Source organism: Macaca mulatta, chromosome 9, assembly GCF_049350105.2.
Source record: "Macaca mulatta isolate MMU2019108-1 chromosome 9, T2T-MMU8v2.0, whole genome shotgun sequence".
NCBI classification, from domain to species: Eukaryota; Metazoa; Chordata; class Mammalia; order Primates; family Cercopithecidae; genus Macaca; species Macaca mulatta.
The window spans coordinates 80,890,122-80,902,874 of NC_133414.1; the positions used below are offsets into that span (position 1 = coordinate 80,890,122).

Sequence of the window (12,753 nt, forward strand, 5' to 3'; positions counted from 1 at the left end):
GCATGATCCAGAGATGAGCCTCCTCTGGTTGAGGGCTCCTTTCACAGCTCCCAGAGACTGAAACTCCCTCTCTCAGATGTGCAGAAATCACAATTGTCCATTTTTCAAAGCATAATTTTCATTCTGTACATATTATTAGGAAATGGTAATTTACACATTAAATAATAGGAAGAGTTCAGGAATTACTGGCCTAAGAGAATCATTCAGTGATTCAATGCGTTGAGAACAGTACATCACAGCATGGAACACATCCACGCCACAGACTGTAGCTGAAGTCCAGAGACAGGAAGGAGCTGGCCAGTTAGGGGAGAAGTTAGGACTGGAATCCAGGTCTCATGGACACACAGGGCCAATAATGCCCGGTTGAACCTGAAAAAGCAAAGCCTGGGCTACAAGAATGTAGTCCTAATTCAGAAGAAAGTTGTTCCTGTGTCTAATACCATGGTGATTTTTCAGCACATGAAATCAAGATGGCTAAAGGATATGCTCCAGGGTGACAGAATGAGGACAGCCTGAGATGCCAGACGTGGGTCCCATGTCTGGCTTGGCACCCTGTGAGTTCCACTGTAATAATTAACTGCTAATGTCAGATGCAGTGGCTCATGCCTGTAATTCCAGCAGTTCGGGAGCCCGAGGCAACAGATTGCTTGGGCCCAGAAGTTTGAGACCAGCCTGGGAAACATAGCAAGAACTCAACTCTACAAGAAAATTTTAAAAAAATTATCCAGGCAAAAAAAAAAAAAAAAAAAGAAGAAGAAGAAAATTAGCCAGGCATGGTAGCATGAGCATGTAGTCCCAGCTACTTGGATGGCTGAGTCAGAAGAATCACTTGCGCCTAGGAACTTGAGGTTACAGTGAGCTATGATCACGCCACTATACTCCCGCCTGGGTGACAGAGTGAGACCATCTCAAAAAACAAAACAAACTGCTCACATTCACCAATAGCTCACTGTGTGCTGGGCCCTCTCCTAAGTGCTTTATATACATTGTTTCATTTAATCCTTGCAACCACACTATGAAATTGGTAGTATTATCATCTCTGTTTCACAGATACGGAAGCAGAGGCATGGAAGGTTAAGCAAATTGCCTGCCATCTCATATCTGAAGGCCCTCCTCTCCCTTCTTAAATATCTAACCTGACCAGTGGCATTGCAGTTCCAAGCAGTGGCATGGAAAGCCCATGCAAAAGCTGGGTGGAAAGGTCAAAGGTCTTGCAGGCCACTGGGCTTAGGTGGCAGGCAGCAGTACAGCTGGGCTGTGCCTGACCTGGCTGAGGTCTGGGTGGAATTAGCATCTTCCAGTTATGATCCATTAGCAGGGACTAAGGGCCAGCCTCCATGCCTCTGCCCTGAAGGAGACATGGGAAGGAAAATGACAGATGTGTTTTCCAGGTGTGTCCTCAGGGCAACGGGACCTAGTGCCCCTCACTATGTCCCACCTGGCACCCAGGTCAGGGCTGGCCCAGCATGGTTCTTGATCAACAACTAAAGGAAAGGACTTGATCTATTCCAGGCAAGATGGAGGCAGGAGAAGAGAAGATTTAAAAAGACTTCTATCAGCCAGGCACGGTGGCTCATGCCTGTAATCCCAGCACTTTGAGAGGCCGAGGTGGGTGGATCACCTGAGGTCAGGAGTTTGAGACCAGCCTGACCAACATGGAGAAACCCCGTCTCTACTAAAAATACAAAATTACCCAGGCGTGGTGGCACGTGCCTGTAATCCCAGCTACTCGGGAGGCTGAGGCAGGAGAAATGCTGAAACCCGGGAGGTGGGGATTGTGGTGAGCCGAGATCATGCTATTGCACTCCAGCCTGGGCAACAAGAGCGAAACTCCGTCTCAAAAAAACAAACAACAAAAAAAAACATCTACCTTCCGGTTGGGCGCAGTGGCTCACGCCTGTAATCCCAGCACTTTGGGAGGCCAAGGCAGGTGGGCCACTTAAGGTCAGGAATTCGAGACGAGCCCAGCCAACATAGTGAAATCCTGTCTCTACTAAAAATACAAAAATTAGCTGGGCATGGTGGTGCACGCCTGTGATCCCAGCTACTCGGGAGGCTGAGGTAGGAGAATCGCTTGAACCTGGGAGGCAGAGGTTGCAGCAAGGTGAGATCGCACTCCAGCCTGGGCAACACAGTGATCTCGAGAGAAAAAAAAAAAACCTTCCTTCCAATCCCCAAATCCACCCTCCACCCAACAAAACAAACTCCCCCACAACCCAAGCCACCATAACAACATATGTCTGCTTATGCTCTTTAAACTTATACTGGGGTCATCTTTTGTTGCTGTTCAAAATATTTTTTCCCCTCAGTTGATACAGATGTTCTAATTCTCCTCAAGGGATTTGCTCCTTTTTGATCCTCATGCCACTGTGCCTCTGGAGAATTTAAATGAGTCTACTGAGGTTTCCATTTTCTGGCTTTTTCAAGCACCTGCATTGCTTATTCCTTGGTATCTGGAAGGCCTTTTGTTTCACAGAAGGTATTCAAAGACTCAGGAACTCAAAGGTCAAAATGTACATTTGTAACAGAATTAGAAGCAAAGATTTACTATAGACATATACTGCCTCCATAGCTCAGGAGACCCAATATTGATTGTTAAGATGTGAATTCTCCCTAAATTAATCTATAGATTTAATATAATTACCTTTTCTTTTTAATTGGAACCCTTCATGAATTTGTATGTCATCCTTGCACAGGGGCCACACTAACCTTCTCTGTATCGTTTGAATTTTAGTATATGTGCTGCCAAAGCAAGCACTAACACAATCCTAATAAAAATCTAAGCAGAATTTTTTTTAGAAATAGACAAGTTGATTCTAAAGTTCACATGGAAAAAGCAAAGGACCAATAATAACCAAATAAAAAGAATCAAACTTGAAGGACTCAGACTATCTGATTTCCATACAGCTACAGTAATGAAAACACTATAGTATTAGAAAAAGCATAGGTGTATCTATCAAGAAAAAAGAACAGTCTAGAAATAGACACACACATGTGGTCAATTGCTATTTGACAAAAAGCCAGGGTTATCCAATGGAGAAAGGACAGTCTTTTCAACAAGGGAGTTCCTGAATAATTGGACATCCATACGCAAAAAATAATAATCAACCTCTGGCCAGGTGTGGTAGCTCATGCCTGTAATCACAGCACTTTGGGGGGCTGGGGCAGGTGATCAACTGAGGTCAGGAGTTCAAGACCAGCCTGGCCAACATGGTGAAATCCCATCCCTACTAGAAATACAAAAAAAATTAGCCAGGTGTGGTGGCACATGCCTGTACTCCCAGCTATTCAGGAGGCTGAGGCAGGAGAATCGCTTGAACCCAGGCGGCAGAGGTTGCAGTGAGCTGAGATCACACCACTGCACTCCAGCCTTGGTGACAGAGTGAGACTCTGTCTCAAATAATAATAATAAAAACCTCAATCTCATAACTTGTACCACATACAAAAATTAACATGAAATGCATCATAGATTTAAATGTTAAATCTCAAAGTAGAGGTGGGTGCAGTGGCTCACGCCTGTAATCCCAGCACTCTGGGAGGCGGAGGTGGGAGGATCACTTGAGCCCAGGAGTTCGAGACCAGCCTGGGCAATGTGGCGAAATCCCATCTCTACTAAAAATACAAAAATTGTGGCTGGGTGCGGTGGGTCACACCTATAATTCCAGCACTTTGGAAGGCCAGGCAGGTGGATCACCTGAGGTTAAGAGTTCAAGACCAGCCTGGCCAAGATGGTGAAGCCCCGTCTCTACTAAAAATACAAAAATTAGCCGGGCGTGGTGGCATGTGCCTGTAATCCCAGATACTCAGGAGGCTGAGACAGGAGAATTGCTTGAACCCGGGAGGTGGAGACTGCATTGAGCCAAGATCTCCCTATTGCACTCCAGCCTGGGCAATAAGAGCCAAACTCCGTCTCAAAAAAGATAAAAATAAAAATACAAAAATTAGCTAGGCGTTGTCGGGTGCAGTGGCTCAAGCCTGTAATCCCAGCACTTTGGGAGGCCGGGACAGGCAGATCACGAGGTCAGGAGATTGAGACCATCCGGCCTAACACAGTGAAACTCTGTCTCTACTAAAAATACAAAAAAATTGGCCAGGCATGGTGGCAGGCGCCTGTAGTCCTAGTTACTCAGGAGGCTGAGGCAGGAGAATGGCGTGAACCCAGGAGATGGTGGTTGCAGTGAGCCGAGATCGTACCACTGCACTCCAGCCTGGGCAACAGAGCAAGATTCCATCTCAAAAAAAAAAAAAAAAAATAGCCAGGTGTTGTGGTGCACACCTGTAGTCCCAGCTACTTGGGGGTGCTGAGGCAGGAGGATCACCTGAGCCTTGGGAGGTTAAGACTGCAGTGAGCCGTGATCGCACCACTGCACTTCAGCTCGAGTGATAGAGCGAGACTCCATTTTGAAGAGAAAAAAATTAAAACATTTATTCTTCAAAAGACACTGGTGAGAAATTAAAAAGACAAGCTGGCCAGGCACTGTGGCTCACACCTATAATTCCAGCACTCTGGGAGGCCGAGGAGGGTGGATCAATTAAGGTCAGGAGTTCAAGACCAGCCTGGTCAACATGTCAAAACCCTGTCTCTACAAAAAATACAAAAATTAGCTGGGCATGGTGGTGTGTACCTGTAGTCTCAGCTACTTGGGAGGCTGAGGCAGGAGAATCGATTGAGAGCGAGATCGCACCGCTGCACTCCAGCCTGGGTGACAGAGTGAGACCCTGTCTCAAAAATAAATAAATAAATAAATATTAAAAAATAAAAAGACAAGCCATTGTCTTGGAAAAAACATTTGCAAAACACATATCTGACAAAGGACTTGTATCTAAAATATATAAAGAATTCCTACAATTTAATAAGAAAAAAAACTTTTTTCATGGGCAAAACATTTTGACAGACACTTATTAAAGAAGATACAGGCCAGGCATGGTGGCTCATGCCTATAAACCCAGCGCTTTGGGAGGCCGAGGCCAGTGGATCACCTGAAGTCAGGAGTTCAAGACCAACTTGGCCAACATGGTGAAATCCTCTCTCTCCTAAAAATACAAAAATTTGCTGGGCGTAGTGGCAGGCACCTGTAATCCCAACTACTCAGGAGGCTGAGGCAGGAGGATCACTTGAACCCAGGAGGCAGAGGTTGCAGTGAGCTAAGATCACGCCATTGTACTCCAGCCTGGGCGAAAAGGGTGACACGCTATCTCAAAAAAAAAAAAAAAAAAAAAAAGATCCAGACATAGCAAATAAGCACACATGAAAAGATGCTCAACTTACTAGTCATTAGGGAAATACAAATTAAAGTCACAGTGAACTACCACTATCCAACTATTAGTCCAGCCAAAAATAATAAAACAGGCCCAGCACAGTGGCTCACATCTGTAATCCCAGCACTTTGGGAGGCTGAGTTGGCTGGATAATCTGAGGTCAGGAGTTCAAGACCAGCTTGGCCAACATGGTGAAACTCTGTCTCTACTAAAAATACAAAAAATTAGCCGGGCGTGATGATGGGTGCCCTGTAATCCCAACTACTTTGGAGGCTGAGGTAGGAAAATCGCTTGAACCTGGGAGGCAGAGGTTGTAATGAGCAGAGGTCACTCCATTGCACTCCAGCCTGGGCAACAAGAGAGAAATTCCATCTCAAAAAATATATATAATAATAATAATAATAACATACTGATATCAAATGCTGAACTGGAAATCTCATACACTGATGGCACGATTGCAAAGTGGTACAATCATTTTGAAAAGCAGCCCTCCAATTCACACCTGGTTATTCACCCAAGAGAAATGAAAACATGTCCACAGACCTGTTAATGAATGTTATTATTGTTCTATTCATAATCACCAAAATCTCAGCCAGGTACAGTGGCTCACAGCTATAATCCCGGCACTTTGGGAGGCCAAGACGGGAGGATTGCCTGAGACCAGGAGTTCGGGACCAGCCTGGGGAACACAGTGAGACCCCATCACTACAAAAAAAAAAATAACTGGTATGGTGGCCCAGGCCTACAGTCCCAGCTATTCAGGAGGCTGAGGTGGGAGGATGGCTTGAGTCCGGGAGTTGCAGTGAGCTGTGACTGCACCACTGCACTCCAGCATGGGTGACAGAGTGAGACTCTGTTTCAAAAACATTAAAATATAAAAATATAATTTATAAGTAATTACCATTATGTAATACCAGTCAGCCATGTGTTGCCATACCCTACACCTCCCTTCCATCAAATGAATACAGTCACAGCTGATGGCTTTAGACTCGGGGAGTCAAAGGCTCATTTGGTTTAGAAAGAATTTCACAAGGGACCTCTTAATCCTTAATGAACTGCTAAAGAAATGGCATAGAGCCGGCCGGGCACAGTGGCTCACATCTGTAATCCCAGCACTTTGGGAGGCCAAGGCAGGTGGATCACGAGGTCAGGAGTTTAAGACCAGCCTGGCCAAGATGGTGAAACCCCATCTCTATTAAAAATACAAAAAATTAGCCAGGCGTGGTGATAGGCACCTGTAATCCCAGCTACTCGGGAGGCTGAGGCAGAGAATTGCTTGAACCTGGGAGGCAGAGGCTGCAGTGAGCAGAGATCGTGCCACTGGACTCCAGCCTGGGTGACAGCAAGACTCCACCTCAAAAAAAAAAAAAAAAAAAAAAAAAGTAAAAGAAATGGTACAGAGCCATGGAGAGGCACCTCGCATCAACAAGAAAAATGATCACTTTGCATACCTTTTCCTCAAAAGATAAATTAAAAGAAAAAACAGTCAATTATCATGGAATAAGCTTAATATTGCAAAGGATCTTGACAAGCAGTTTCTGTCTCTTCATCTATTAAAAGCTAGCTGTTCTAGAGATTTCTTTACATTGTAAAAGCTTAACGTGACTTTCTACTAGAATAGAATGTAGTTAAACCTCCAGGGTGGCCTCTGAAAGCCCTCTGATCTATGAAACCTATGAACTTATGGGATGTCCAAACTCTGCCCCTTCCTGAAACCTCCACTGTGGGGTCAAAGGTTGGGGGAATAACATCTTCAAATAGGGCATTTCTGCATCCCAATGCCACAACTTTGGAGCAAGGCAAGCATGGTGGCTGCCATTTATAAGGGGAGGACTGTTCTGCCTCAGGTCACATGGTTAATACTCTTCAGATGGCCCAGACTTCATGTCTAGTGTTCTCTCCATGATACTCCAACACACACACCTCCCTGGGTGCGGTATGTGGGTTTTTTTTTTTTTTTTTGAGACGGAGTCTTGCTCTGTCGCCCAGCCCAGGCTGGAGTGCAGTGGCGCGATCTCGGCTCACTGCAAGCTCCGCTTCCCGGGTTCACGCCATTCTCCTGCCTCAGCCTCCCGAGTAGCTGGGACTACAGGCGCCCACAACGCGCCCGGCTAATTTTTTGTATTTTTAGTAGAGACGGGGTTTCACCGTGGTCTCGATCTCCTGACCTTGTGATCCGCCCACCTCGGCCTCCCAAAGTGCTGGGATTACAGGCGTGAGCCACCGCGCCCGGCCTGGGTATTTTTTTTTTTTTTTTTTTTGAGACGGAGTCTCGCTCTGTCACCCAAGCTGGAGTGCAGTGGCCGGATCTCAGCTCACTGCAAGCTCCGCCTCCCAGGTTTACCCCATTCTCCTGCCTCAGCCTCCTGAGTAGCTGGGACTACAGGCGCCCGTACCACACCCGGCTAGTTTTTTGTTTTTTTTAGTAGAGACGGGGTTTCACCGTGTTAGCCAGGATGGTCTCGACCTCCTGACCTCGTGATCCGCCCGTCTCTGCCTCCCAAAGTGCTGGGATTACAGGCTTGAGCCACCGTGCCCAGCCAGGATGTAGGTAGTTTTTACTGTGATCTCTGTTCACTCCACAATGGGGCTCTGAGACATGGCTCTCTGCAAGGTGGGCCCTGGGCTCATGGGACAAGATGATCAGCTCCTTCCACAAGAAGATACTCTGAAGGGACCCAGAGCTTCCCAAGAATGCCTCCAACATCTACCCACAAGGAGCTAGGCAAAAATGGGCTTTGCTGGTAGAAGGAGACTGGAGCATTCAGATTATTCTCCTGCCTCTTGGATGGAGACCATCAGCATACCCAAAGCCTTTGCACTCATGAAACCTGTTTAAATGTGGTTTCCAAACACACTCAACTAGGAAACTCTCTGTCATGTAATCCCTACTTACAACCTACAGAACTAGTGTTTCTGCACCCTAGAACAATGCTATTAACTTCCTTGCGCTTATATGTTGATTTTTTAATGACTTAAGAAAACTTGTTTCCAAGAAAAAATAATACATGTAATATGCTAACATTTATGTAACAATGGAGGCAGATATGTCCATCCATATTATTTGTAGATTTATAAACTAGCTATGGAAGGATTAGAAAACTGGTCACTGCAGCCATTTCCAGAGAAAGGCAATCAGTGGCTGGGATAGGGAAACGAGAGACTTTTTCCTGTATATCCTTTCATACTATGTGAATGTGTTACAGAAGCAACCCATCAAGTGAAACTCAAATTAAAATAAAAGGTACTAAAAGTAATACATATGTAAAAATCAAAAACCGGTCAGACGCAGTGGCTTATGCCTGTAAGCCCAGCACTTTGGGAGACCGAGGCAGGCAGATCATGAGGTCAGGAGTTCAAGACCAGCCTGACCAACATGGTGAAACCCAGTCTCTACTAAAAATACAAAAATGAGCTGGGCTTGGTGGCAGGCACCTGTAGTCCCAGCTACTCAGGAGGCTGAGGCAGAAGAATCGCTTGAACTCTGGTGGCAGAGGTTGCAGTGAGCCAGGATCCCACCACTGCACTCCAGCCTGGGCAACAGAGCGAGACTTTCTCAAAAAAAAAAAGAAAAAAGAAAAAACATTTACAAGTGCATGTGTGCACGTACACACACACCCCACAGCCATATTCCACACCAGAGATAAAACAACGACTGTTGGAAGGGCACGACGGCTCATGCCTATAATCCCAGCACTCTGGGAGGCCGAGGCAGCAGATTACCAGAACTCAGGAGTTCAAGACAAGCCTGGGCAACATGGTGAAACCCTGTCTCTACCGGAAATACAAAAAATTAGCCAGGCATGGTGGCTCATGCCTGTAATCCCAGCTACTTGGGAGGCTGAAGCATGAGAACTGCTTGAAGCAGGAAGGCAGAGGTTGTAGTGAGCCAAGATCACACCAGTGCACTCCAGCCTGTGTGATAGAATGAGACTCTGTCTCAAAAAAGAAACAAAAATAAATAAATAAATGAATAAATAAATAAAACAAAATAACCACTGTTAATATTTGGTGCTTGGGCGGGGGCAGTGGCTCATGCCTGTAATCCCAGCACTTGAGCCCAGCCTGGGCAACGTGGTAAAACCTCATCTCTACCAAAAAAACACCCACAAAAATTAGCCAGGCTCATAACCCAGTCTCAAAATAAATAAATAGATAAAAATTTAAAAATAAAGTAAAATAAAATAAATAGTTGGTGTTTGTACTTAGTCCCACTTCTCTATTTTTGCTTTTGTTGCCTGTGCTTTTGGTGTCATATCCAAAAAATCATTGTCAAGATCTATGTCATTAAGCTTTTCCCCATGTTCTCTTCTAAGAGTCTTCGTGTCCGGTCTTACATTTAACTCATTTTCAGTTGGTTGTTGTGGATGGTGTAAGAAAAGGGTACAATTTCATTCCTTTGCATGTGGAGACTGTTTACCCAGGACCATTTGTTGAAGAGACCCTCTGTCCCCATTGTGTGTTCTCGGCACCCTCAGGGAAGATCAGTTGACTATATATGTGTGGGTTTATTTCTGGGCTCTCTATTCTGTTCCATTGCTGTATATATCTGTGTTTATGCTGGTACCACATGTTTTAATTACTTTATCTTTGTAATACATTTTGGTTTTTGTTTTGTTTGTGTGTGTATGGTTTTTTTGCTTTGTTTTGAGATGGAGTCTCACTCTGTGTAGTGGCACAATCTCGGCTCACTGTAACCTCTGCTTCCTGGGTTCAAGTGAATCTCCTGCCTCAGCCTCCAAAGTAGCTGGATTACAGGCTCCCACTACCACGCCTGGCTAATTTTTGTATTTTTAGTAGAGATGAGGTTTTGCCATGTTGGCCAGGCTGGTCTCAAACTCCTGACCTCAGGTAATCCACCTGCCTTGGCCTCCCAAAGTGCTAGGATTATAGGCATGAGCCACCACACCCAGCCTGTAATGTATTTTGAAATCAGGAAGTGTGATGCTTCAGGCTTTATTTTTTGTTGTTCTTTTTTCAGGCAGCCCCCAAGCCAGAGAGACTCCCAGCTGTGTTTTTCTTTCTCAAAGCCATTTTTGGCAGAGGCCAAAGTGGGAGGATTGCTTGAGCCCAGGAGTTCAAGACCAGCTTTGGTAAAAGAGCAAGACCCTGTCTCTACAAAAAAATTAAAAATGAGCCGGGTGTGGTGGCACGTACCTCTGGTCCCAGCTACTCATGAGGCTGAGGTGGGAGGATCGCTTGAGCCCAGGAGATCAAGGCTGCAGTGAGCTGTCACTGCACTGTTGTACTCCAGCCTAGCTGACAGAACAAGACCCTGTCTCAAATAATAATAATTGTTCTGGCTATTTTGGATCCTTTGAGAGTCCATATAAATTTTAGAATTATTTTTCCTATTTGTGTAAAAAAGCTGTTGGGATTTTGATAGGGATTGCATTGAATCTGTAGCTCACTTTCGGTATTATGAACATTTAAAAAATACTAAGTCTCCCAATCCATGGATATGGGATGAAATTACTTCAACACAATAAAGGTCATATGTGAAAAGCCCACAGCTAACATCATACTCAACAGTGAAAAACTGAAGGCTTTTCCTCTAAGACTGGGAAGAAGACACAGATGCCCACTCTTGCCACCTTTTTTGTTTGTTTGTTTTTTGAGATGGAGTCTTGCTCTGTTGCCCAGGCTGGAGTGCAGTGGCGCGATTTCGGCTCACTGCAACCTCCGCCTCCCAGGTTCACGTCATTCTCCTGCCTCAGCCTCCCAAGTAGCTGGGACTACCGGTGCCCGCCACCACGCCTGGCTAATTTTTTGTATTTTTAGTAGAGACGGGGTTTCACTGTGTTAGCCAGGATGGTCTCAATCTCCTGACCTCGTGATCCGCCCGCCCTGGCCTCCCAAAGTACTGGGATTACAGGCGTGAGCCACTGCACCCGACTCTTGCCACTTCTTTTCAACATATTACTGGAAGTCCTACCCAGAGGAATTAGGCAAGACAAACAAATATAGGACATCCAGATCAGAAAAGAAGTAAAATCATCTCTGTTTGCAGATGACATGATCTTACATAGGAAACCCTAAAGACGCCACACACAAAAATTCTTAGAACTAATCAGTTCTGTAAAGTTACAGAACACACACTGAACATAAAATCTGTTGCATTTCTATACATTAACAATAAACTATCCAAAAAGGAAATTAAGAAAACAGTCCTAGCTCACGCCTATAACTGCATCACTTTGGGAGGCCAAGGCGGGAGGATCGCTTGAGCCCAGGAGTTCAACACTAGCCTAGGCAACATGATGAAACACCATCTCTACTAAAAATACAAAAATTAGCTGGGTGCGGTAGCACCTGCCTGTAGTCTCAGCTACTGGAGAGGCTGAGATGGGAGGATCACTTAAGCCTGGGAGGTCGAGGCTGCAGGGAGCCATGATCACACCATGGCACTCCAGCCTGGGCGACAGAGCCAGACCCTATCTCAAAAAAGGAAAAAAGAAAAAAAAAAAGAAAGAAACAAAATGAAAACAATCCCATTGACAACATCACCAAAGGGAATAAAATACTTAGGAATAAACTTAACTAAGGAGGTGAAAGACAGGCATACTGAAAACTATAAACACTAATGAAAGAAATTAAAGAAGGCACACATAGATGTAAAGACATGCTGGTGTTTGTACTGTGCACTTTTCAAAGTGTTTGCATAGATGGTATCTTATTGGAGTCCGATGCCAAATCTGTGCAGTAAAAAGAGCAGGCAGAATACTTGCCAACACATGAGGCAACCAAGGCCTCAAGAGTATTGGATGAGAAGCTGGTCACTTAGCTGCTTCTCATAGGATCTAGGGGTTAGATCCTAGGTGTCCTGAATGGCTCTTGAGGTCTTTCTCAGATGTCAGATCTGCCACTGAACAAGCACCATTGGCACTCTGGTAGGCCCATGGGGGTATACACCACCCTTCCAAGGCGCCACCATTCCAGACAACCATTGATGAAAGATAATGCATACTTCAGGCTGGGAAGTATCTACCACATATATCATGTAAACAGGATTATAATCACATACATGCACTTTATTACATAATACTCTTCAGTGGCCTCAGGCTCAGACGCATGAGTAGAGTACTCAGGGCCCATTCCACGTCAGCCCCTCTGCAGGCCCTTTGTGCCAACACCTACCTCCCATTCCATGCTCCAGCTGCACCCAGAAGCTTGTGGTTCCCCATGTGGGTTATACAACTGGGACACATGCCCCCCACTCTCAACTTAAAATGTGCTTCTCACTATGCTAACATCTACTTATTCTGCGTATCTTAGTTTAGGCATCACTTCCTCCAGGAAGTCTTCCTTGGATACACAAACACATATGCATGGGATTCTTGATCAGCTATCCTTTTATTGCTCCCTATAACTCTGTATCACTTATTCATCCATCTGGTCCCTAGACTATGAGCTCCTTGAGGTCAGGGCATGAGTCTTTTGCCCCTCTGTATGGACCAACTGGTCAGGCTGGGCACCGGGTAAATACTCAATGCA

At 45.3% G+C, this 12,753-nt stretch overlaps 1 protein-coding gene and 1 non-coding gene across 3 annotated transcripts in view; both read right to left on the reverse strand.

The window, feature by feature from the left end:
* STOX1 (storkhead box 1) overlaps nucleotides 1-12,753 on the reverse strand; it is a 66,778-nt gene that overhangs the window by 45,011 nt on the left and 9,014 nt on the right. The window lies entirely within an intron of this gene.
* LOC114670161 (U6 spliceosomal RNA) lies at nucleotides 2,652-2,758 on the reverse strand. Its single transcript, XR_003719649.1, has one exon. It is a non-coding gene; the product is annotated as a U6 spliceosomal RNA (small nuclear RNA).